Source organism: Trichosurus vulpecula, chromosome 2 (assembly GCF_011100635.1).
Source record: "Trichosurus vulpecula isolate mTriVul1 chromosome 2, mTriVul1.pri, whole genome shotgun sequence".
NCBI classification, from domain to species: domain Eukaryota; kingdom Metazoa; phylum Chordata; class Mammalia; order Diprotodontia; family Phalangeridae; genus Trichosurus; species Trichosurus vulpecula.
Genome location: NC_050574.1, coordinates 257,117,640 through 257,142,499, shown reverse-complemented (window position 1 = coordinate 257,142,499; position 24,860 = coordinate 257,117,640). Strand labels below are relative to the sequence as shown.

Genomic DNA, 24,860 nt, shown 5'->3' with positions numbered 1-24,860 from the left:
GCACTTAACATGTGTCTTTCTGGGGTGTGTGTGTGTGTGTGTGTGTGTGTGTGTGTGTGTGTGTGTGTGTGTGTGTGTGTGTGTGTGTGTGTGTGTGTGTGTGTGTGCGCGCGTGCGCGCGCTCGCGTGTGCCAGAGAAATGATTAACCACAGTCTGTGACGTGCGTACAGGGCCGATTCAAAGTTTGCTTTCTCCCCGCGGGCAGAGAGGCCGAACCTGGCGCTCAGGCTCAGCTCCCTCTGTGGGCTTTCTCTCGGCTCGGCCTCTCTCTTTGTCTCTGGCGCTCTCTCTCTCTCTCTCTCTCTCTCTCTCTCTGTGTGTGTGTGTCTCTCTCTCTCTGTCTCTCTGTCTCTGTCTCTCTCTGTCTCTCTGTCTCTCTCTCTCTCTCTCGCTCTCTCTCTCGCTCTCTCCCACTCTCTCCCACACTCTGACTGTCCCTGCCTCTCTTTAATCCTTCCCTGTGGAGCGAGAGCCTCAGAGGCAGCGGCATTCTCCCTAGGCACGTGGGGGTGGAGACTCCCCTCAACAGCTCTGACCATGAGGACTCTCCGCAGGTTGAAGTTCATGAGTTCGCCCAGCCTCAGTGATCTGGGCAAGAGAGAGCACGCAGCCTTGGATGAGAGAGGGGCCCAGCAGCGCCAGGCCTGCTCCAACGCCAGTTGGAACAGCATCCACAATGGAGTGATTGCTGTGTTGCAAAGGAAAGGCCTTCCAGATCACCAGCTGTTCCACCTGAACGAGGGTGTCAGGCAGCTGCTGAAAACCGAGCTGGGCTCTTTCTTTACCGAATATCTGCAGAATCAGCTCCTAACCAAAGGCATGGTGATTCTCCGGGACAAGATTCGATTCTACGAAGGACAGAAGCTACTAGATTCTTTGGCTGAAACCTGGGATTTCTTTTTTGGGGATGTCTTGCCCACCCTCCAGGCCATTTTCTACCCTGTGCAGGGGAAGGAGCCCTCTGTCCGTCAGCTGGCCCTCCTGCAATTTCGGAACATCATCACACTCAACATTAAGCTGGAAGACACCCTCTCAAGGTCTCGTGCCAGGATCCCCCCCTCCATTGTCCAAATGCTGCTGATCCTCCAGGGGGTCCATGAATCCAAAGGCATCACAGAAGACTATTTGAAGCTCGAGGCTCTGATCCAGAAGACTATTTGAAGCTCGAGGCTCTGATCTCCCCGTACCTGGGTACCTATGGCCTCTACTCCAATGATGGACCCTTCACACACTCCTGCATCTTGGAAAAACACTTTTCCCGCCGTTCCAAGGCAGGTGACACCATGGCCAAGAATCCAGTTGTTTGCTCCAAGAGTTACAACAATCCACTGCTCACCCCCGTGGCGGAGTATGAGACAGAAGGGTTGGCGGCCAATGGCACAGGCATCCGAAGACACTGTCTCCGAGATGACATCCTGCCCTGAGGCCCAGGACTATGCCGACCTTGATGGTGGCTCCAAGGTCTCCATGGTGGCCCCCAAATTGTCCCTGGCTGCTGAGGCTGAGCGTTCCAATGCCAAAGTCCATCCAGTGAGGCAGCCACCACTGCCAGGCCTGTACCACCAGTGCAGTGAGCCCAGTCCGACCTTCAAACTGTCCAGAAACCCAGCCTCAATCTCAGCCCCTTCCTCCAGCCCAGAGAACTTAGTAGACCAAATTTTGGAATCCATTGATTCTGACTCTGAAGGGATTTTCATAAACTTTGACCGAGGACGCTCTAAGGCAACAGGATATGGTGTGGATGGGAGCAGACAGAGTGTTGTGTGACCATCCCCCACCAGGAGAACAACCTGGCTCATGTCTTGGGCCATGAATGTATGTGTCAAAGGCAGCTTGGTACGATGGAGGGCGCCCTGGACTGGGGAACGGGAGGCCTGGGTTGGAGTCCCTGCTCTGGTCATTGCTGGCCCTGCAGCCCTGGGCAAGTCACCTTCTCTGAGCCTCAGTCTCCTCTTCTGTTAAATAGGAGAAATAATCCCTGACCTCCCATGGTGGCCATGAGGATCCCATGAGATAAAAAAAAAAAAAAATGTGTCTTTCTCCAGTTTCACAATTTATCTCTGAGCTGTTTACCATGGACAGTACTGTCAGTATCTGTAAAAACACAGAACTAAGTACTGTTAGGCTGTTTTCTAGTGTTCATGTCTAAGGTTACTCACAGAAGCTGACACCAATTATTAAGCACCTACTATGTGCAAGGTTCTGTGTTAAATGAGTGTGGGGGAGGTTGTGGATACAAAGAGGAAAACAAAAGAGACCTTGACTTCAAGAAGCTTCCTCTTACTATAGAAACAATATATAAAATATACATATATATATACACACACAAGATATATACAAAATAGTTATAAAATGGTTGGGTAAAGGGAGAGCACGTTCTATGCAGAGAGTAATGATATGTTAAAGCTAGTTGAATTAAACTTTAGTCTAGAGTTTCTTAATCTTTTTTGTAGCATAGATCCCTACGGTAGACTTGAAAATCCTAAGGACACCTTTCAGATTAATATTTAAATACATACAATAAAATTCATATGGTTACAAATGAAATTGATTAAGTTGAAATATAGTTGTCAGAATAATTAAGAGCAAGCTCATAAATTCTATGTTAAGAATCCCTGGTCTAGTCCAACCTCTTTCTTTCATAGAAGGAGGAACTGAGACCCAAAGGGATTAAGTGACAGACCTAGTACTTCATCACAAGCACTATCCGAATGGTGGTGCTAACTTATCTCTGATGTACTATGATCTCAGGGAGAAAAAAACACCCAAAAAACAAAACAAAAAACCCCTCTTCCCAGTAAGCATATTGGGCAGGAGGAGGATCATCCTTCAAAAAGCCATTACTTTGTCTCTGGGGCAATCAAAGAGTTCAGGACTGATCTCTCTTCCTAAGATGTTTATGACAATTTTGGGTGCTTGTTACAATTTGCGTTTATGAATCCTTTTGACAATAGAGGAATAGAAAATTCTCCAATCACTTCCAGGGTCACTTTCATTACTTGAGCATAGTTTAAGGCAGTTACCTATTAGACTTCTTTTTTTAGTTCTACACTAAGGCTAAGTATACTTGCATCAGATTCAAAAAAGAAACTCCCACATCCTATAGCCATTAGGGAGTCAGGAAAGTGAATACGGGCAGCCCTGTAACACTGTCTTTAGTGTCTAGGGAAGAATGTAGAAAGTCCATTACTGTTTCTTCAAAAGTAATTTTAAAATGCAAATATGGTTGCTAACAGATTCTTGTCTCAGTAAGATTGTCAATTTTCCTGCCCCATGCTCATTTATTTTTTATAAAGAATGAAATATGGGGCAGAGATTTATTTGTTGACAGTTATCAGCAGTAACTCAGGCTCAACACTGACCTAAATTCTTTCTGCTCAGAGGCGGTGAAGGAGAAAATAATGAAGGCAGTGTTATTTCTGAAATGTAAAACTTGAAATCGCCAGAATGTATTCAAGTTCCTTGAAGGTTTGAGAGTTTGGGGTGTTCAAGTTTGTGATCTCACTGGACCATTGTGAGTGCTCAGTCCTGTGACTTCTATTTAATATAGGAAAGTCTTTTTGTTCTTCTATATCTTTTAAGAGAACTTTGTTTCAATTTTATCTTTTTTTCAATTTTAAATATATTTCCTAAGAATTCTATGAATCAGAAATTAAACTTTTATCACCCATGTATATGTCATGGTTGTATTTTGGTGGGGTATGATGTTCTTTGGAAGTAGTGGCAGTGTCATTTGAGATGTTGATTCTGAATGTTTCTAAATATTAGACTCCTCTTCCTAACGAGAACTTATTAAATGACTGTTTGAGAAACATCAGGTTAAAAATATTAGTAGACCAAGATATATGTGTAGTTAACATTGATTTCATGATTCTAACAGGAATTCCATGATTCCTTCCTTCCTTCCTTCCTTCCTTCCTTCCTTCCTTCCTTCCTTCCTTCCTTCCTTCACTTCTCTAATTATCTCTTATGAAATTATCACTATATTGAAAGTGCCACCAATCCAGCTGCTGTCCCTTTTATTGGATATCTTTCTTATAAACAAGGTTTACTGTTTCATTACCTTATTCCAGGTGTGAGTCACAGAATTTTGAAGCTGCAAAATGTTCTCGGTGGTCATCTAATTTAACCCATGCATCTTAATAGGAATCCACAACATAACCAGGAAAAAGCTACCAATCTTTTTTTTTGGAAGACTCAGGAAGGGGATCTCCTTTCCTCCAGAGGGAGCCTATTACACTTTTAAATGAAACTTATTAGGAAGATTGCCCTTATACCCTTATGTATTTAACCTCTACAACTTCTTCCTATTGCTCTGGGTTGTATTCAGTGGAGTTAAGGAGAACAAGTTCAATTACTCTTTCAAATGACAATACTTTAAATACTTGAAGATACCTAGCATAATCCCCTATGTCTTTTCTACTATAGGCTAAAGATCTCTAGTTCTTTCAACTAATCCTAAGATAGAATGACTCTTCATCAACTAGTTAAAATACTTGTTTTCTCAGGACACTTTCCAGCTTCTTAATAACATTTCTGAAATGTGGTAGCCACTACAGAGCCCAGCCCTTAAGATGTGGTCTTACTAAGGAAGAGCACAGAGGGATGATTGTTTCCCTAGTTCCAGCCACCATTAATGCATCTTCAAATGTCTGAAAATATAGGTTTAAAAGTCACAATAGCTTCTTTTTGGCCACCATAGTACACTGTTGCTTCACAGTGAGCTTGTAATGCTCCTAAAGGCTTCTGATAATTTTCAGAAAACCAGTACCGGAGTTGATTTTTTGAATCTAAGTGGTAGATGTTACATTTTTCTTTACTCACTTTCATCTTACTATATTAAGTCCAATGTTCTAGCCTGTCAACATATTTTTAGAGCTGTAACAACAATGCTGCCACCAGCTGCTGTAGGGGTGTGAGGCCAACAACACCAGCACACAGGAGGGCTGCTAGCACAGGTTCCCTGATCTGCTTTTCTAAGGAAAGCAACTTTAAGGGATTTATAATCTCACTTTAAATATACATATATCATTCAACTAGTTCAGGGGGAAAAATCAGTACCCTGAGTTTCAGAGAAAACACAAACAGAAATTACAAGCAGAAATTATATAAACAGAGCAAATGACACAAATCAATAGACCAGCATTCTGTCTGTCCATAGCAACACATACATAGTTACCAGAGAGAGAAGCACCAACATCTGGGTTTTCAAAGCTGGTGTGCGGGGATCCTTAACAGCTACCGAGAGTGTCCCCACAAACACTCTTCCAACGAATGAGCCCCCAAAGCAAAATGCTAACCTCAGAGTATATATACAATTCTCCAAGGTCAGAGGGCATCGCAACCATGTGACTCAAACTCATGCTACTTAGGCTTTCTTGTTACTTAAGCAGGTCATCAAAGACTCTTGATTCAATCAAAGATTCTTGATTGAAACAAAGGCAAGACTCAAAGGCCCTTAATTGCCTTAGTGCTGAGGAGCATGCTAAAAGAAAAAATAGCAAAACAAAAAGTCCCACTTTGCTTGCCATTACAAGATCCTTACTCTATTACATTGTGTGTTATCTATCTCTTCCAGAATTGTGTAACCTGAAAATATAAGTATGGCATCTTATTTTTTAATTCAAGTCATTGAAAAAACTTGTTAATAACACACAACCACTAGAGACCTTCTATATCAAGGCATTGCACTTTGGTTTCCACTGTTCAACCAGTTTCTACTTTCAAGCTGCCTGAATGGGGACCCAGCCGGCCAGTTCTAGTTGAGCAACTTGGCTCATCCTCTCCCCTCTTCTCCTCTCCTCTCCGCTCTTCTCCTCTCCTCTTCTCTGCTCTCTTCTCCTCTCCTCTCCCCTCTTTTTCTCTTCCCCTCTGCTCTCCTCTCTTCCCTTTTTCTTTTTCCTTACTGAGGGTGTTCTGCCCAAAGGAAGGTAAATTTTGATGGCCTACAGCTACTTAGTATAACTTGCAGTTTACTGTGTAGATTTCTGTCTCAAAGACCAAACCTTAAACCCAGTTCACTCTGGATCTCATGGATTGGACAACAATAGGTTCCTGCCCAAGTACTACTTAATGATCATTTTTGGGCCCTCCTGACTTAGAGTGAATGTAAATAGTAACTGTTTCTCTTTTGGCCAGCAACCCTGAGGGTCTTCCCATCTCAGTTTGATTTTTTTTATTAAAGGGGCACTCCCTTGATTCACTTCTTAAAGGGGTCTATTCGCTTAATGGGCATTGCCTCACTCAAAGTGAGAACCTGAAAAGACCTAAGCTTAAAAGGGCCAAGGTCACCCACTTCATCCTGGTCCATGTGCAGTTGTCCTGATGGATATCTGACTACTGGACCCAGATGGGTCTGGAGGAGAAAGTGAGGGTGGTGACTTTGTACAGCCCTCTCTCATTCAAATCAAAGTCAATTGCAAGTCATGTCATCATCTCCCTGATGTCACGGGCCTCTTCGAAAACTAAGGACAAACCACAACCACAAGTTTCCACTCTATGCAATTCATTCCATATCTCTTCATCTTGTTCCCAGGAATAGCATGAAAGATTTTATCACATGCTTCTCTAAAATCTAGGCAACCTATAGATAGCATTCTCCTGATCTATCAATTTAATAATGCTATCTATCCAAAAAGGAAATTACCTTAGTTTGGGTGAATTTTTCTTGATGAAATAATATTGGTTTCTTGTGATCACTGTTTCTTTTCATAAATATTTACTAGCTATTCCTTTATTAGTATATTCTGGAATTCATTTTGAAAATTAGATAATACTTGTTTTTTTCCAATCTTATAGCTCATATCTATCTCAACATCCACAATCTTTCAAAAATTACTGCTTGTTTCTCAAGAATTGTAGCCAGAATTTGTATATAGTAATGTGGATATGATAACCAGGAGACTCAAAACTGTGCCCTATCAATGTAGGTTGAATTAAGTGGAATGTTTATCCTGAGAATGAGAAGACAAGGATAATCCATCATTATCTCAAGGGTTATCATGTGAAGAATTATTAATATCAGCACAGTAGGAAAAATAATACAAAGGAACCATGCATGCAAACAGAGTAGGTCAGATAGGACCATGTACAAACAATATAAATGAGATAATATCTAAGGGATGGCACTAGCATAAAAGAAGGCTGAGAAGAACTTATCTCAAAAAATGAGACTTTAGCTGAGATTTGAAGAAAGCCAAAGAAGCCAGGAAATAGCGATGAGGGAGAGAGTTCCAGGCATTGGTGAGAGTCAGTGAAAATAACTGGAAGCTTGTGCCAAGAACAGCAAGGAAGCTAGCGTCACTGGATCTTAGAATATAAGAAGGATATGAAAGAAGAAAAAGAGAAGAGGGTCTCAAAGGAGTGCAGGAAGGTTACTTGGAGGTGAAAAGTAGTAACTTGAGTTAATTGAGTAAGGGGTGACATGGACAAATCTGAGCTTTAGTAAGATCACTTTGACAGTTAAATGGAAGATAGATGATCAGTGAGAGACTTGAGACAGAGAGACCAACCAGTAGACTACTGAAATCATCCAGGTGTGATTGCATTGGCATTTTTTCTAAAATCTCTATGGTATTTTTTTTAAGTAGGACAATAAGTCTGGTGTATATCAGGAAAACCAGTTGAGGTGTGCTGGCATGAGGAGAGAGCTGCATGAGGAAAACATAGGAGCAGATTCGAAACTGGTGAAGTTTGTGGACATATCACAGGCTATGGTGGTCTGGGTTTACTAGGTATTTCCCTGTTTATATTTATTTGTACATCCAGGCACCCGGGAAAAATTCCCTGTGTGAATGATGTGTACATTTTATTTGCTCCTAGTATCAGTGTCAGCCAATGACTGCCCGTGGAAACTGCTCTAGGACCTGAAAAAAAGTCATTCCTAAAAAGTGAGTGTTTAACAATGATAGGGCTGTATCTCAAATTTAGCCTACTGCTGCTTATCCGTATTTGAGGGATAACTTACTTTCCTGTCCCTGTGACCCCCTTCCTACTCTCTCTAGCTATATACAGAGTTTTTAATCATTATGTGTAGTCCTAGAAGACTGCGGTAGAGGCAATGGAAAGAATTTACAGCAAGGCAGAGTTTGGCCAAACAAGTGGAAGAGTGTTCCAACACTTAATCCTGTCCCAAAATTGAAAGGGTTTTCTTGTGAGGTTGTTTGCTCACAATTAGGAGTATCCAAGTGGGGTCTGGATGATGATCTTGCAGGGATATTGTAGAGGACATTTATGAATTAGGTGAATTATCTAAGATAACTAACAACTTAGAATTTCTTTGATTCTAAACCTAAAATTATATCGCACTATGATTTTCCTAGAAGGCAAAGTGTTCTAAGGAGTGTCACAGCTGTTCATATTTACAAATGATATAGTTGTGCTCCCATAACTCAGCTAATGTATGACAACTCCTCCCCTAAAACCCATAATTTCCTGCTTTTTAAAGGTCTTTTTTGCCCATTGATAAAAATCCCTTATCTCATAAATTCTAGCAGCCATGCATTTATTTAACGTTAATTGTGAACCTGTTCACAATTGTTTGTGAAAACAAACAAAAAACCCCCTTCTATTCTAGGGATACCCATCAATCGAGGAATGGCCAAACAAGTTGTAGTTTATGACATGGAATACAATTGTGCTATAAGAAATGAAGAACAGGTTGGTTTCAGAAAAACCTGGGAAGAACTCATGCAAAGTAAGGTGAGCAGAACCAGGAGAACATTGTACATGGTAAAAGCAATATCATAAGATGACCAACCATGAAAAAAATTACTCAGATCAAGACAGTGATCCAAGACAATTCCAAAGGGCCCATTATAAAAAAATGCCATCCACTTTCAGAGAAAGAGAACTGAAGAACTCTGAATGCAAATTGAAGCATACTTTTCTTTTCACTTTATTTTTCTTGCTTTTCTGTCTGTGTTTTGTAACATGACTGAAATAGAAATGTGTTTTGCATGAAAAACCCCTCATGCCAGGTGATGGGAGAGATGCAAAGTTGAATTAATACATGGTCCATGCCCTCCTGGAGATTACACTATGGGAGAGTATTAAGTATTTATCTCCTGGGGAAGTGTCTGAGGAATTCCATGCTTTGTTAGCCCATTGATTACACAGGAACTGATGTTTAGGTTTTGCCAGTTTTATACCTAGCATAAGGTGAATGTTTTATTTTTCATGGAGGTAACAGTCATATCCTGATAACTTTAGATTTTGTATCAAAAAAGCACAAGGCCTCTTTTAATATTGACATATTTGATGACCATATTCATTCAAAAGCTGAGCAGTGAAGCCATATCTAGGAAGCCAAGTATACTGCAAAGAAAATGATTACCATCACATTGTCATGGTCTTCCCATGGATATTTCTCTTTTGTAGATGAATTTTCTGTAGTTGGCAGACTGCTAACTCTTGTCTGGCATTAGGGATTGTTCTACCTCTCAGGGGGCTGTCTACCTGTCAAAGACTTTTTCTTAGTTCCTAGGAGTGAAAGGGAAGGGAGGGAAAATGATTGGAAGAAACAAATTGCTCAAAACTATTACCCACTGTGATGAATAAGGTCCAGAAATGCCATGAAGCAGTGACATTAACATGGCTAAAGAATGATAGTGCATCTTGCCACAAAGTACTTTGTAAGGAAACTAAAAATGTAGTAAGGCAAGAAAGGGTCATTACATGTTTTATTTTAATAGGTCTAATCCTTACAAAATGGGGAATTTAACATGTTTTCATCAGTGTTAATGATTTAAATTGATTCTCTTTATCAAAAGACTTTGTTTTTGTTTGTGTTGAGCAATATTCCTAGGTATAATAAAGGCATGATATGAATGAACTAATGGCATGGATCTAGGCAGATTTTGTGATTGGCTTTTTGCTCATTAACAGTGGTACTGTAAGGTGCTCCTATCCCCAATTAAAAAAATGTTTCTGTCAGTAGTTTGCTAATGTCTTTGAAATTGTCGGCATTAACCACTGTCTTGGGCTAAGATATTAAAAATACTATTTAAATGCAATTTTTTTGGATTGGAGGGGCATTATGAAGCCATTAACAGATGTTAGCTCATCAGACTGGGTAGCAAAGTACCAACCACAAGAAGAGGGTCAAAGGAGAGGGGGATATATATATAATTGAGAATGGAGGGATCCCAAATAGAAATACTCTTTTTAAATTTTACTGTGGACTGTTGCTGATTGAACAAATAGAGAAATTTAATAGAGTAGGCATTGACCTTATGCACAAGCAGATGTGTAAAACTAAAACTAATTAACTCCAAAACTAAACTAATAACTAACTAATAACTAACTAATAACTAACTAATAACTCCAAAACTAAAAATTGCAAAGAAGTTTCTGACCTATATGGGTAAAGGTAGTTTACTATTCTGAGAGTTCTCTATACCAGTGAAATCACCCATCTCTAGTCCTTATCCCTAATGTTCACTGTGTACAATCTTCGAAGCTCAGCTTAAGGACAGCTCTGTAGAGACAAAATTGAGATATGAGGAAAAGAGAAAGAATTTTGTTAAAGAAAATACTACTCTTTCTATTTTTAGATGGGCTTTTAGACTTTCAAATAAGATTACTTTTTTTTAAAAGGAACCTCATACAGTATGGACCTAATTTTAGAAAACTATTTTTTTAACCTACTGATAGTTTCCAGGCAAAATCCTTTAGGTGTAGTTCTAATTAGATTAAAATTGATTCAGAAAATGAAACCCTGAAGCATCAAGGGTATTAAGCTAATTGAATAATAGTGTAGTTATGTCCTTAACTACTTTCCTAGGGCTCCTGTTTGACCCACATTCTTTCAGGAAATCTGAAGTCTGGGCTCTGGAAAATAAGCATTTATTCTTTCATGTGGATTCTAAACAAACTGGGTCAATGTCTTTAATTTTTCCAGTTCTGATTTTTTAAAAATATTTCCATTTCAGACAAGAGAGGCCAACAAACAGTTTATTTTTAAAGTTGCTATTTAAGATGATGCCAATTTTTAACAATGTAATATAAAATGGGAGACTTATGACTCAAACTTTTTGAAACCACATTAAATGGGGAAACGGAGTTAAAGTGAAAGAATAAATCACTTACCACCATTAACTGACTTTCTGTCGTTAAAAAAATGTGCAGGCATAGCAGAGAATGAAGAGAAAAATTAACAATTAGCACACATATTTAATCAATGTTAGAGTCAATTTTAATAATTTAGGAATAAAAGGGAACTTTTCCCTCTGAATAATCCTGTTTAACAATCTATACCCCCCAATTTAACAGGATTGGTACCACTTTTCCAGTTCATTATGGAGTAGACCTAATCTAAATAAGAACTACTTCAATTTCAGCCCTTTGAGAAAGTATTATGTTGTATAGATGTTGTCACATACTGTACAGTATTTGCTGATGACTAACATTTCATTAATACTGTTCATTTAAAATATTTGCCCAAGTTTTAGCTTTCCATCCTTCAATTTTATTTGATTCCACTATTATTCCTTCCACTGTTATCATTCTCTACTGGGGAGATATTAGAGGCAGTAAGAGTTAGGTTTTAGTTTCCTAAGTATACTGTGGCCTCTTACTGGCTGTTAAAGAAAGGAAAAAAAATGCTTGTTTTAAAAGAGTATATGTGTACCTGAGTTTATCAGATGACTGTATTTGAGGCTATTTAAGCATATATTTCTATGCTGAAACTGGATTTTCAGTATTGCACGCTTTGATCTATTTAATGGTATAAACAGACATTCAAAATTCTAGAGCATTTAATAGTAAGAAAGCATAGGAATATAGAAATGGAAATATAAGCTGTTGAGGAAGAAAACAAACATTTATCGAGTGCCTACTATACACCAGGCACTATAAACTTTATAAATATTAAGTCATTTAATCCTCACAACAACCCTGGGAGGTAGGTGCTATTACTATCCCAATTTTGTAGTTGAGGAAATTGAGGCTGACAAAAATGAAGTGACTTGCCCAGGTTAACACAGCTAGTAAGTGTCTGAAGCTAGATTTGAACTCAGGACTTCCTGACCTGCTACTCTATCCATTGTAATAACTCGAGCCCTAAACCATACACAAATGTAATAATTGACTTTTAAATTCCTCTTGGTAATTTGCTCTAGAACGTATCATTTTCAATGTACTGTTTCTGGAATGTTCAATTTTCTCTTTATAACATATTAATAGTATTCAGCCTCTTCCTCTTTTTTATTGCTTTTTCACTTCCTTTTATCTTTTGATTTTTCTTCTGCCATCATGATTTCCTCTTCAAAAACTATGTTTTTGCTTCTCTTCTCCCTTCTTCCCATCTTTCCTCCATTCCTTTCTTCTTTCCTTCTTCCTTCCTTTTCTCCTCCCTCCTTCCCTCTGGTCCTTTCTCCCCTAACCCCTTTCTCCATTCCTTCCTTCCTTTCTCTTTCTTTGGATGCCTGTGCAGGGCTATTATTGATACGCTTATGTTTCATTTTTTCTGTAGCTTTTTGCAGGATTTTGTCAGTCTTCTGTCAACTTATTTTCCCTTCCTACTGCAGCAGCTACATTGCCCCCAGATACACAATAATTGCTTATAAAGAAGCAGAACAGTACTTGAGTGAGTCTGTAGTTTTGACAAGTGATGAGATTAGAAGTCCACATGCACCAATCACTGAGGAGCTGAGCTTAAAACAAGATAATTCTTGTGTTCTATAGTTGAGCTAAGCTATGTTTAATAACCAGTGATAATCAATCACTTAAATATTTATTGAGTGCCTACATTACGTGCCCAGGTAATGTAAATAATAGCCAGGTTCTTCCTGTGTGTAAATTAATTTCAGAGAGTAAGTTAGGAGCTTTTAGAAGTAAACTATCCAGTAAATTACTAATTCATTGCTCCAAACTTTCATGTCATGCCCAAAGAGGGTTATTGCTAGTTCAGATAGTTACCAAAAATATAGGGAGACAGCATGGGTCATTAGCAAAAGTGCTGGGTCTGGTACTGGAAGAAGTAGGTTCAAATATTGGCTCTACCACTTATTCCCTCTGCAAGACTGATATATAAATTTCACTTCTTTAAGCCTCAGTTTACTTCCCAAATAAAATGAAGATGAGGGGTTGCCCTTGATGTCCTCTAAGGACCTTCTTTTTGTTATCTTGAGGGAGTATACTATAAATAATCCTGTAGCTTGGTGAATAATCAACATAGGCTTAAATGGAAATTGAGTTCAGATTTTCCTAGGAAGATGCATTTTATTTAATCAGCCCTCAGATAGAGTCTATCCTTCTTATAAATTGAAAAATATTTCTTTCAAGGATATGAAATCTTCTCCTCAAGACGTTTTTTATTTAGAATTATCTTTTAATTGCCAGACCTCGTGGTCTTTTCTCAATCTTTATTTTTCTTCACCTTTCTTTAGCATTTGACACTATTAACCACACTCTTCTCTGGATACTTGCCCCTCTCTGAGATTTTGTGACACTGTTCTCTCTTAATGCTCTTCTACTTCTCTGACCACTCCTCAGTTTCTTTAGCTGGTTTATCAATCATATCATGCCTCTTAGCTGTGGGTATACTCCAAGACTGTACTGGCCCCTCTTCTATTCTCTATCCACACTCTTTCATTTTATGACCCTCTCAGCTCCTGCGGGCCTCTCCAATTTTGTTTTTCTCCTGAGCTAGACACACATTCCCTACTGCCTATTGGATATTTCAAACAACACATTCTGTAGCATCTCAACATACCCAGAATTGAGTTCATTATCTTACTCCACATCCTTACCTTCCAAAATTTTGCTATTTCTGTTGAGAGTACTGCAATCCTTACAGTCACCAGGTTCACTACTAGGAATTCTTCTTTTCCGTTCATTCTTCATCACTCCACATATACAATCAGGTTCCACATCTGGTCATTTCCGCCTCTACAATATTGCTTGCCTTTTTCCTCTTCTCTCCACTTACATGATTACCACTCTTGCGCAGGTTCTCATCACCTTTCACCTGGACTATTTCAATAACATCTAAATTTCTCTCCCTGCCTTAAGTGTTACCCCTCATCCATTCATCTCCACTCAACTGCCGATATGATTTTCCTAAAGTGAAGGCATGACCTCTATGCAACATACATCAATGACTCTTTATTTTACTTAGATTCTAATAAAAATTCCTCTCTTTAGCCTTTTGCCATAGGGCCCCATTCTTCTTTTCTACTTTGTGCTGCTCTTCCCTAACAATCCCTGCTGAGAACTTTTGTATGTAGAGGTGTAATTTGGTCTGCTTCTGACCAGTATAGTTGGGAGGGGCTAGCCTGGTTCCCATTATCCCCTTTGAGTCCTTTCTTTATGGATTCTCTTTATCAGTGGTTTCTTCATGTAAGTATTGTTATCTCAGTTTTGCAGATGTGGAAACAGGTTTAGTAAGATTAATAGGCTTGCTCATAGTCATGGGTGAAAATGAATACTGTAGCTTTCCATTAAACCACATACTATTATTGACCTTTGACACAATGAAATAAATATAAACAACCATATTTCAAGAGCATCCTGGTAGTAGAATATGCATCTGTTGGAACACCTGTGTTAAGTTCACTGTTCAAGTTAGTAGCACATTCAGAAAATGAATGCTTTTTTTTCCAAGATGCTAATTCCATTCTGAATTTCTAGCTATGATGTCTTTAAGCAAACTTACGCTCATCTAAATGCATATCCCAGATGATTTCAGGGCCTTGAATGTGTGTGTTTTGAAAGACAGTTTTCTGAAAGAAATACTTTCTCATCTATCTTGTTTACCAAAGATGCAGCTCTATGTGAAAATTAAATTTTATACCTGGACACTTTAGTGTAACTAATGAGAGTAATACTCTGAAGTTGAATTCTGTAATCCTCACATCAGAAAGAATCAAGTTGAAGATATACAAGAAAATGCTACCGTTCCAGGATGATTTAAGAGTAGATAAGGTATGTTTTAGTGGAATGTCTCCTATTTTCCTAAATACTAAACTTAATTCTGATATTTTTGTTTAAGTTCAATTTGGGTACTTCTTCAGTGCAGAAATTAATACTGGGAGGCACAGTAGGCCTGATCCATACTTTCTCAGACTACTTGTGAGTCATTTGCTTCTTTTATTAGCTATTTCCTACATTTCCAACTTGTCTCCTTTTTTTTCCATGCAGCTCTTACTGTATATTGGACAACAATATTGGGAAACGTGCTACACTTGGCGAGCTCTAGAAATCAGAGCCAGATGACTGTGTTGTTCCCTGCGTGGGAACATTAGCTCTGCAGCAATCTGATATTTAAGTGTGTGTCTCTCAGCACTGCCAGATGGGGATAGATCTGGACTCTCAGGACTTGGAGTCTTGAATTTATCAAGACAGTACAGTGAAAATATGAGCTACTCATCCTGAGATGTCTGATCACCAGGGCTGCTGCTACTGCTGCAACTGGCTGATATCCTCTACTTAGAGACTTTCATAAGTTATATTTAAATTTTTTTTTGTTCAGGGGCTGCGTATGTGTGTGCGATTGAGTGTGTGTATGTGTGTGCGTGTGTGTGTGTGTGTGTGTGTGTGTGTGTGCATGTTTGTGTCTGTGTGGGGAGGTTGTATTCGGCTTGCTGGAAACTACAAAATGATACCTGTAGGAAGAAAAATAGCCCTAATAGAGGGAACTCTAATCTGTAATTAGTCACATTTGTGCCTAATTAAATCTGTCCATAGTTTCTCAGAGCACTACGAGGTATGCATTTATGTTTTTTTTTCCCCTTCAGTACTTCATTTTAAGCTCAATCATAAATGCTTATTAATTGTTAATCCCTGCAAATGCAAAATGATGCATGAATCTGAAGGGTTCGATTTAATTGAAAAAAAAAGTTGAAAGCCTCCTTCAGATTCGAATGAGTATACTCTTGTGAGTTACTTATGTGTATACAGTATGCCTGGATCTACAGGCAGGACCATCAATCAGGTTATTGCCTCTTGTTCCCTCCAAGCTTTTGATTGCTTCCATAACCCCCAAAAGGACTCATTAGGCCTGCTTCCCTTCCATTTCCAAGTCCCTGTGCTTGGAGCACTTTTGCAAATAAAGATTTGAGCTTGGGTGAAAGTTTTCTGAAAAATGTTGAAGAGCAAACCAATCATCTAATAAAGAGTATTTCAGCAGCCATAGAACCTGGAAGTAAAATTGAGCTCCAAGTCTCAGTAGTGAAACCAATAAAAGGTTATTGCTATTTGGTAATAACCATAAAATAATACAACCAGACAGAAAAATGTGAAAGGAGTAGGGGAAAAAAGAGCATATGGTCATTGTTATACCAGCATGTGTGTGTTTGTGAATGCATGTGTACGGTTTTGTGGGCATATATATGAATGGGATGAGAGAAAGAGAAAGAGAGAGAGAAAGTGAGAGAGAGAGAGAGAGAGAGAGAGAGAGAGAGAGAGAGAGAGAACAAAAGATCTGATTCCTCAGCAGGAGAAAAAGATCTAACAAATCCATTAAATGCATTTCTATTTATATTTCTATTCCCCAAACTAATTATTAGTTTGAATAAAGGTCTTCAGCCTTAATTATGTCTATTAGAAAGTGAAACACATATACTCATATGAATTAAACAAGGAAACTTGAATTACACAAGTCTTTAACATCAAGGGGTTCAGCTCACTCACCAAACATTTATGTGCTAAAACTTCTTATCAAGGCACCAAGGCTTAATTCAACAAATATTTAACTGTGAGAATTAAAAAGTAAATAGAAATACAATTAATTGCCCAACTACTTTCCTGCTCTATATACATTAGCCACTATTTATGTATGCATTTGTATATAAATGTGTAAGTACATACACACAAACACACACACACACACACAAACACATGCATTTAAAAGTCCCCCCCCAATAATAAACTTGTGACTATTATAGAGTATGGACTTTTGTTAGAAAGGGGCACCTGTCATTCAGGTAGTCAAGTGCCTTAAGTCTTTGCACAGAAACATCCTTGCTAAGAAGGTGTAGTGAACTCCTCTGATTGGTCTCCACAGATCAGGGCTGCTTCTTGAGGAATGCTGACTGAAGTGTGGGAGTATGGACTCTTAATATAAAGAGCCACCTCCTCTCTGGTCTATGAGACAGTAGAGAAATGAACAACACTTGTCGGTTGCTTTCTCTTCTTTATATGTCCAGACCAGAGTGCAAGTAGAAGGGTGGGGTGGGATGTTTATCTTCTCCCTCCCACCAACAGCATTGGTGCCTTTCAGCGAAAGCACATGGCAATGGTACACATACTTGCCTAGGAGAGCCTGAGAATGGAGTTCCTTGGATCTCCTACTTCCTGACAGTGTTGTTTTACCTTTCAGTTACCTTTTCTCTCCACAGATGAGTGACTAGTTGTTGAGAATGTACATTTCTAGATTTGGGTGTTACCTCATGGGTAATCCTGAGTCTAGAGCATCTGAGTTTGAGAATCAGCTATGCAGAGGAAGAAGATTTCTGTAACAGCATGTTTCTTGGAGGACCACCAACAGAAGGATCCTGCGGCTGATGATTTGGACTACATGGATGGGCAGGAAGACCTAGACCTATCTGATTCTCCATGACAATTGCTGTGAGTGGCATGGGTAGTACAGCTTAATGGAAATAATGACAATAATAATCATAAAGCTGACTTCATATGGCACCTACTATGTGACAGGAATTTTACAAATACCTCATTTGATCCTCACAAGCCCTCTGAGAGGTAGGCACTATTATTATCCCCACTTTATAGATAAGGAAATTGAGGCTAATAGTATCTGATATTGGATTTGAACTCAGGTCTTCCTGACTCTAGGTTTAGTGCCCTGTCTACTGTGCCAACTAGCTACTCCACAAAGGGGCAGAATGCAAAAAGAGGTGAATGCAGAATATATGTTTAGCAGAGCCAGAAAGGATCTTTACTGGGGGTGGGAGAAAATTACAGTAAGTGTTATGTTGTTAAATATATATGTGTGTATATAAACATATACATTTATGTATATAGACACACAACTTTGGAAACTTAAAAATATTATATGAATTTTAACTATTATTAATGGGTTATTTGAATGTTTTCTATTTCCTGTATTTATTCTTTGTATACCCCTGAGTATACAGGGGTTTCTTAATCAGTTTATAGGGACTGGACCTGATTCCCACCCAGAGGTGCTTTCTCCACACATTTAAATATTGGAGGAAATTTTTTTTCAAAAGCTGTCCCATAACCATAGTCATAACGTAAAAATAGTACTTTTGCAGGAGGAGCTCAGTTATATACATTGGGGGGGGGGTCCTAGATGTGAGTCAGAACTAAAATTTATTAAGAAAATTTTCTCAAGAAATCCAAGTTACTTGGATTGGGGGCCTTACTGAGCTAAAGGGAACTTGAACCCAGGTCTACACCTGAACTACATGTGCATAGGCTTGGGTGCATGTATGCATATATAAATAGACCCATATAAACATGACCCATAACCCTTCCTGATTACTTTCCACTAGAAATTCTTTAGCTTATCAATGTACTCATTAAAATGTATCTTCCATAATTGAATCCAATAGATGTGGTCACACCAGGGCAAGCTACAAAGTCACTCTCACTTCATTTTTATCAACTCTGTTTTAATATAGCCTAAGATGGCAGTTACTTTTTTGATTGCCACACCATACTGTTTATGCAAATCAAGTAAACAGTATTCTAAAAGCCTTTATATATTTCTCAGTCCAACTTTTCCTCACCCATCTTGTAACTCTGGTGTTAATTTCTTTGAAGTAAGTGAAGAACTTTACATTTCCCCTATTGTATTTCATATTATTAGATTTGCTTCAATATTCTAAGTTGTCAAGATATTTTTGCTTTATGACTTTCATCAGATGTTTTAGTTGTCTTTCTCAGCTTTGTTCCAACTGCATATTTGATAAGTATGCAATATACACACTTATCCAGGTCATTAATAAAAAGATTATGTCGACTAGGGTCAAAGACAAATTCTTTGAGACTTCCACTTTATCCCTAAAGCTTGTGATCTAGACCCTCATCTTTATCTATACTATTTTTCTTGGTGATCTCATTAGAATTCCAGTGGCCTTGCTCATTATCTTACACTCTTATCAATCTCCCCTTTCTGGAAGAGGTGAGGTTCCATGAAATTGATTGTATGATTTAAATTATTTTAATTTTTTTTTACTTAAACATGAGAAAGAACATACATAGCACTGAGGGCAAAAATAAGAACTGTATATGAAAATGTGAATCTTGATTTTTTAAAGCATGTAATACATCCCACACATTACATCCAATCAGACTGGCTGTCTATGCTTTTCTCCTGAACTTTCTTCTATTCTCTTTAGTATATTTTAAAGCATGTTTCAATACTGCTAGCCCCAGCCTCCTAAATTTGAAAAAAAAAAGCTTAGAGAAAAAAAATTCATGTAATACATAAGCATAGTAAAACCAAATGAATCCACAGTTTTGACCATATCCCTTCCTTTGTGTTGCCTTCCCTTTTTTCGATTTAAATCCTCACACCTTTCTGGATCAAGATGTTTCTTTTGTATGTGACTATTCCTTTCTCAGCATCATCCCTTCTCATAATACCCCTCACCATCCCTCCTTTTTGATTTTCAATTTCGATATATTTCTACCCAAAATTAATGTGTATGTGTGTATATACAATTAACCCTTCTTTGTCCATTTCAGATAGGTTTATCTGATACTTGTTGCCCTCACTATTTCCTCTATGTTTAATTTTCTTATCACATTCTCAAATATGAAAAATAGCCAGTTCTATTCCAATATTCCTTCTTTATATATTACTGTATTATATATTATTATATATATAATATATATATAATATTATATATTATCTCCCTTATCTTTCCCCTCTTAAAAGTCTTTGACCAGAACCCGTCCACCACCATGTTTTCCCTTTTGGGGTTCCTTTCAAGAGGTGATTGGGGTATTTTTTCAATCTGTTCATTATTTCTTGAAATATAGTGTCCACACTACTTTTATTAGTCACAGTCTTTGGAAAGTCCAGTGATTCTTAAATTATTTCTCTTTAAGTTATTTTCTTGGTCAGTTTTTCTATATCTTGTATATTATCTTAACCTTTCAATTTTATTTTAATATTTCTAATTATGTCATGGAATCAATGATTATTGGTGTTGTATAGTTTTCAGAGCTTATTTTCAGGGAGGTGACTAGTTGGGATAGTGGATAGTGGGCTGAGCCTAGAGTCAGGTACACCTGAATCAAAATGCAGCCACACTCATTTACTAGCTCTGTTACCCTGGGTAAGTCATTTGACCTCTGTAAGCTCCAGTTTCCTCAGCTATAAAATGGGGTTAATAAAATACCTACATCCCAGTCTTGTTTTGAGGATCAAAAGAAATATTTGTAAAGCACTTATTATGATTCTTAGCACATAGGAGGCACTTAATAAATACTTATTTTTTCCTAATACTAGGATAAATTCAGCCACTTTCTTTTCTAAGCTATTTATTTATTCTCCTTCCAATTACTTTTCTCTAAGATTTTAATATAGTTTTCTATCTTTGCTTCTTTTTTCATAGATATTCACACAATATTTGTGGACAATTCATTTTCCCTTTACACTTATACTTGAAGTTGTTACAGTTAGTCTCTTCTGGGAGAATTTCTAGATTAAAAATAATTTTTGATAATGGTTTCTTTTTTCCTAATTTACTCATCTCAACAGCTCTACTTCCTTAATTGGGACTTTGTGCCAAATCCCAGGTTCTGATGCCTTGTGTGCTTTTGGGTTGGGTGGTCAGCCCTGACTGTCCTTTCCTATGTTGGTCACTTGGGTTTCTATTCTGACCTCTCCATGCTAGAATTGAATCCCCATGGATCTTGGAGGTGTAGAACACTAGATATTTGTATAGCATCTCAGGATAAAGTGTCAGGACCATAGGAGGCTCTGGGCCTGGTATATCCCAGTCTGAATCACCTGAGTTATTTCTTCTCTTCTTATGGGATCTTCCTCTTTTGTTACCTCTGGATACAGAGCCTTCATGCTACACATCTTTTGCTCTTCTGTCGTAGTGCTAGGAGACCACTGTCATATTTGTCTGCACTGGTCCTGATTTTGGTCATAGTCTCCTTTCCAAGGAATTTTTGAAATAATAGGGTAGAAAAAAGTTACTTCTCATAATTTCTAATTGGATTTTTTGATTCTTTTGCCCGTCTGGTACTAACTATAGGTTTTGTCTAGACTGTTTATCAAAAAGCTAGGCAACTTGTATTCATTTTGATTTTTCATAATGTCTTTATAGTGGGTGATGGGGTGGGAGAAGGTGAATGAGGTTTTGTTTACTTGAACTGTCATAGAATCATTTGGTCCACGGGTTGCTAACAGCTGCTTGTGGTTTATGGCTTGTGAAAGGATTCAGGGTGCCCCATGAAAAATGTAGAGGATGTAGAACAGGCCTGCACAATAGAACTGCCTAAAGGCCACTTTGTTGGGCCATAAGCTGCCTGTGGGCCATACATTGTGCAAGCCTGATCTAAACTCAGGAAGCACAGGTTTAAGGAATAATATGTTGAAGTTAGCTTTCAGCTATCCAGGGCATATAGCTTGTAACAGACTTATTTGTTTCAGAAATTTTTAGGTCAATATGGCTAAAGTAAGTAGCCAGGAGATATTTTGCATTTTCCTTTTTCAGTATACAGTTCTGTTCTTCAATAAAATTACCCCTAGCGTATATTCCCCTCTTTATTGTAGGAATCTTAACAATCACTGGGTAACTATCCAAAATCCTCTCTCTGGGTTCCCACAAACATTTCTGTTTCATGAATACCTCCCAACTCTTACATTTTATAATTTTTTACTTTTAATTTCTTACCCACAACCCTGTATTTCCCACTGCCTCTACTAGAAGTATCTACATGTCTTGCCAACACCTTAAAATATTTTTTAAAAACTTATTTTTTCCTCTTTCCAAAGAACTGAATTCTCCCCCTAACTTCTCTATTTGTTGATGGTGCTACCATTCTCTTTGTCACCTAGGATCAAAACTTTAGATCCATTTTTGACTCCTTCTTTCCTCTTTGTATGTTACATCAATTATCATATTGTTCCAAATGTCTATGAAATATCTCTCGCACCCATCCTTTCATTCCCGCTCTCACTGGGCATTAGTTTAGGCTCTCATCTCTTGCTTAGACTACTGAATAGATTAGAAATTACCTTTTTTTTCCTCCATTCTATCCCCTTTCCAGTTCAGTCTTCATTTCTCTCTACCTCTTTATGCAATACTCTAATAATGTCACTTCTATTTTAAAATCCATTCCTTATTCCTCATTGTAGGCAGCTAGATGTTGCAGTGAATAGAGTACTGGGCCTAGAGTCAGGAATACCTGAGTTCAAATTTGACCCCATACACCTACTAGTTGTGCGGCCCTAGGCAATTCACTTAACCTCTGTTTGCCTCAGTTTTCTCAACCAGTGGGGATAATAACAACACCTATCTTGCAGGGTTGTTATGAAGATCAAAAGAGATTTGTAAAGGTCTTAACATAATACCTAGCATGCAGTAAATGTTTATCCCTTCTGCTTCCTATTGCCTAATGAATTAAATATAAAACTTCTCATCCTGGCATTCAAGAACTTTCACATTCTGGTTCCAACCTAGTTTTCCAGGATTATCTCCTCCTTCTGCCTTTCATATTCTTTATGATCCAGTCTAATTGGACTGCTTCTTATCCTCTCCCTTCTCTAATTTTCCAGTGGCTATACCTTTGCTCATATTTTAACATCACACATGCCTGAAATGGACTCTACTTCACCTATGATTGTTAAACTCTTTTCTTATTTTAGGGCTTAACTCAAGTGCCCCACCATTTGTAACTTTACCTAGCTTCTCTCAGTAAAAGTAATTTTTCTTTTAAATTTCTCACAACACTTTCCATTGGCTTTTCTTATATACTTAATACACTCTCCTTTATATAAGTTTTCTACTTTCCTACCTTCCTTCCTTCCTCCCTCCCTCCCTCCCTCTCTCTCTCTTTCTTCTCTCTCTCTCTCTCTCTCTCTCTCTCTCTCTCTCTCTCTCTCTCTCTCTCTCTCTCTCTTCGTTCCTTCTTTTCTTTCTTTCTTTCTTTCTTTCTTTCTTTCTTTCTTTCTTTCTTTCTTTCTTTCTTTTTTTCTCCCTTTCCTCCTTGCCTCTTTTCTTTCCTCTCTCCTTCCTTCCCTCTTTGCCTCCTTCCTTCCTTCTTTCCTTCCTTTTTTCATTTCTTCCTTTCATTCCCTTTGGTATGTGCATTGTGTTTTCCCATATTAAAATCATAAACTTATTGAAAACAGGGTCTTTACCTTACAGTGGTTAGCATGGTTCCTTGAACATAGTAGATGCTTAATAAATGTTGTATATAATTGAATGGAGACATTGTTAACTTTGTTCCCATATTCTAACTTGAACCATCTATCTATTTATATGCACAGACTGTATCATAAAATTTTACAGGATGCTTGAGCTGACCACATTATTTCTGACTTAGAGGAAATGTTATGATTAACTTAAGCAGGTCATAGCAAACAAGTGCCAATAATAACTCAAAACCACACTACATATTTTGTTTATGTCACATTTTATAGGAATATCATTTTAGAACTTAAAAACCCTTTCATTTATTGTTGCTATTTTCCACATGCTTTCTGTTACATAGCCAGGTTACCTTAGTTACAGTCTCTGCTTTTATTTTAGTTGGCTTTACAGGTGGATGGAAAAAAAGGGAAAGCAGTACTAGGGAATCAAAGCAAAGCCTCTAAATTGTCTAAATAAAACACTAATGTCTCCTTCCTACTGCCTATTTTTTCTTGTGTGGAGTTCCCTTTGAAGTGAAAGGAAGAGGAAGAGAGATCTGTGTGTTAGTTAATCATTTCCTTGTTAACCTTTTGCAGTCATCTACAATGAGATTCATTCTTCATGTCACAGTAGACTTTATCAAAAGGATATCCTTTGATCTTTGTAGCCTAATTTTATAGGACTGGAGGAGTTAGATAATCAGTAAAGAACTACTATGAAATATCTTTTTCATATTTTTATTCTAAGTTCCTCTCCATTCATGTCAGTCCCTTCAACTATTATCAGTGAAAATGGTTTCTTGGTATGAAAGGATAGTCAGTCCCTCCAAAAGTGATTGGGGATCCTATAGGTAGAATCTCAGATGAGAGATTAAATAATTTATCAATCAGAGTCATAGATTTGGGATAAAATAAACTAAATTAATAACCTATGACACCATGATCCTACAATGAGCCATTTTAAAAATGTTACAATTGTTTCTTGTTAGTAAGTAGAATAGAGAAGGAAAAGATTTACTTTCCCTTGTCCGTGGTGCTGAAAACAAGGGCGACTGTTCTCAGTAAAAAGTGTATCTGTTGTGACCAGAACAATTTTCGTTTTTTGTTCTTCCAGAAGTGACATTATTTTTGAAACTTTTCCATGCAGTGAATCATGTGCTGCTAGAAATTCATTTTTAACAGTCTTTTTGTGAAGTACTGAAAGAAACCCAGGTGAATAGTTAAGCATGACACTATATTTAATGTGAACTCTTCTCTTTATCATTCACCTGGAAATCAGACAGCAAGTGCAAAACCATAAGCCAATGGGTTTCCCACACATGATGGGTCAAGGACCAGTAAATCTGATAGACAAGAATAGGTGAGGTTAGGTTAAAGGAGGAATTTCTTCATGCTTAGACTATTGCAGGTAACATGTAGGAATCCAACTTTGTTCTAGAAAGAACTATTGTTTTAGGAACAGAGTACTCTAAAATAGACTCCTCAGGTCATCCTGATCTGAAATCATGCTCTTACTCTGTCCCCTCTGTCTTCTGATATGAGTACTTGTTCAGATAC

At 38.0% G+C, this 24,860-nt stretch overlaps 1 pseudogene; it reads left to right on the top strand.

Moving 5' to 3' along the window:
- The first annotated feature begins 479 nt into the window (after window positions 1–479).
- Window positions 480–1,768, top strand: LOC118839253 (annotated as a pseudogene).
- Window positions 1,769–24,860: the final 23,092 nt, after the last annotated feature.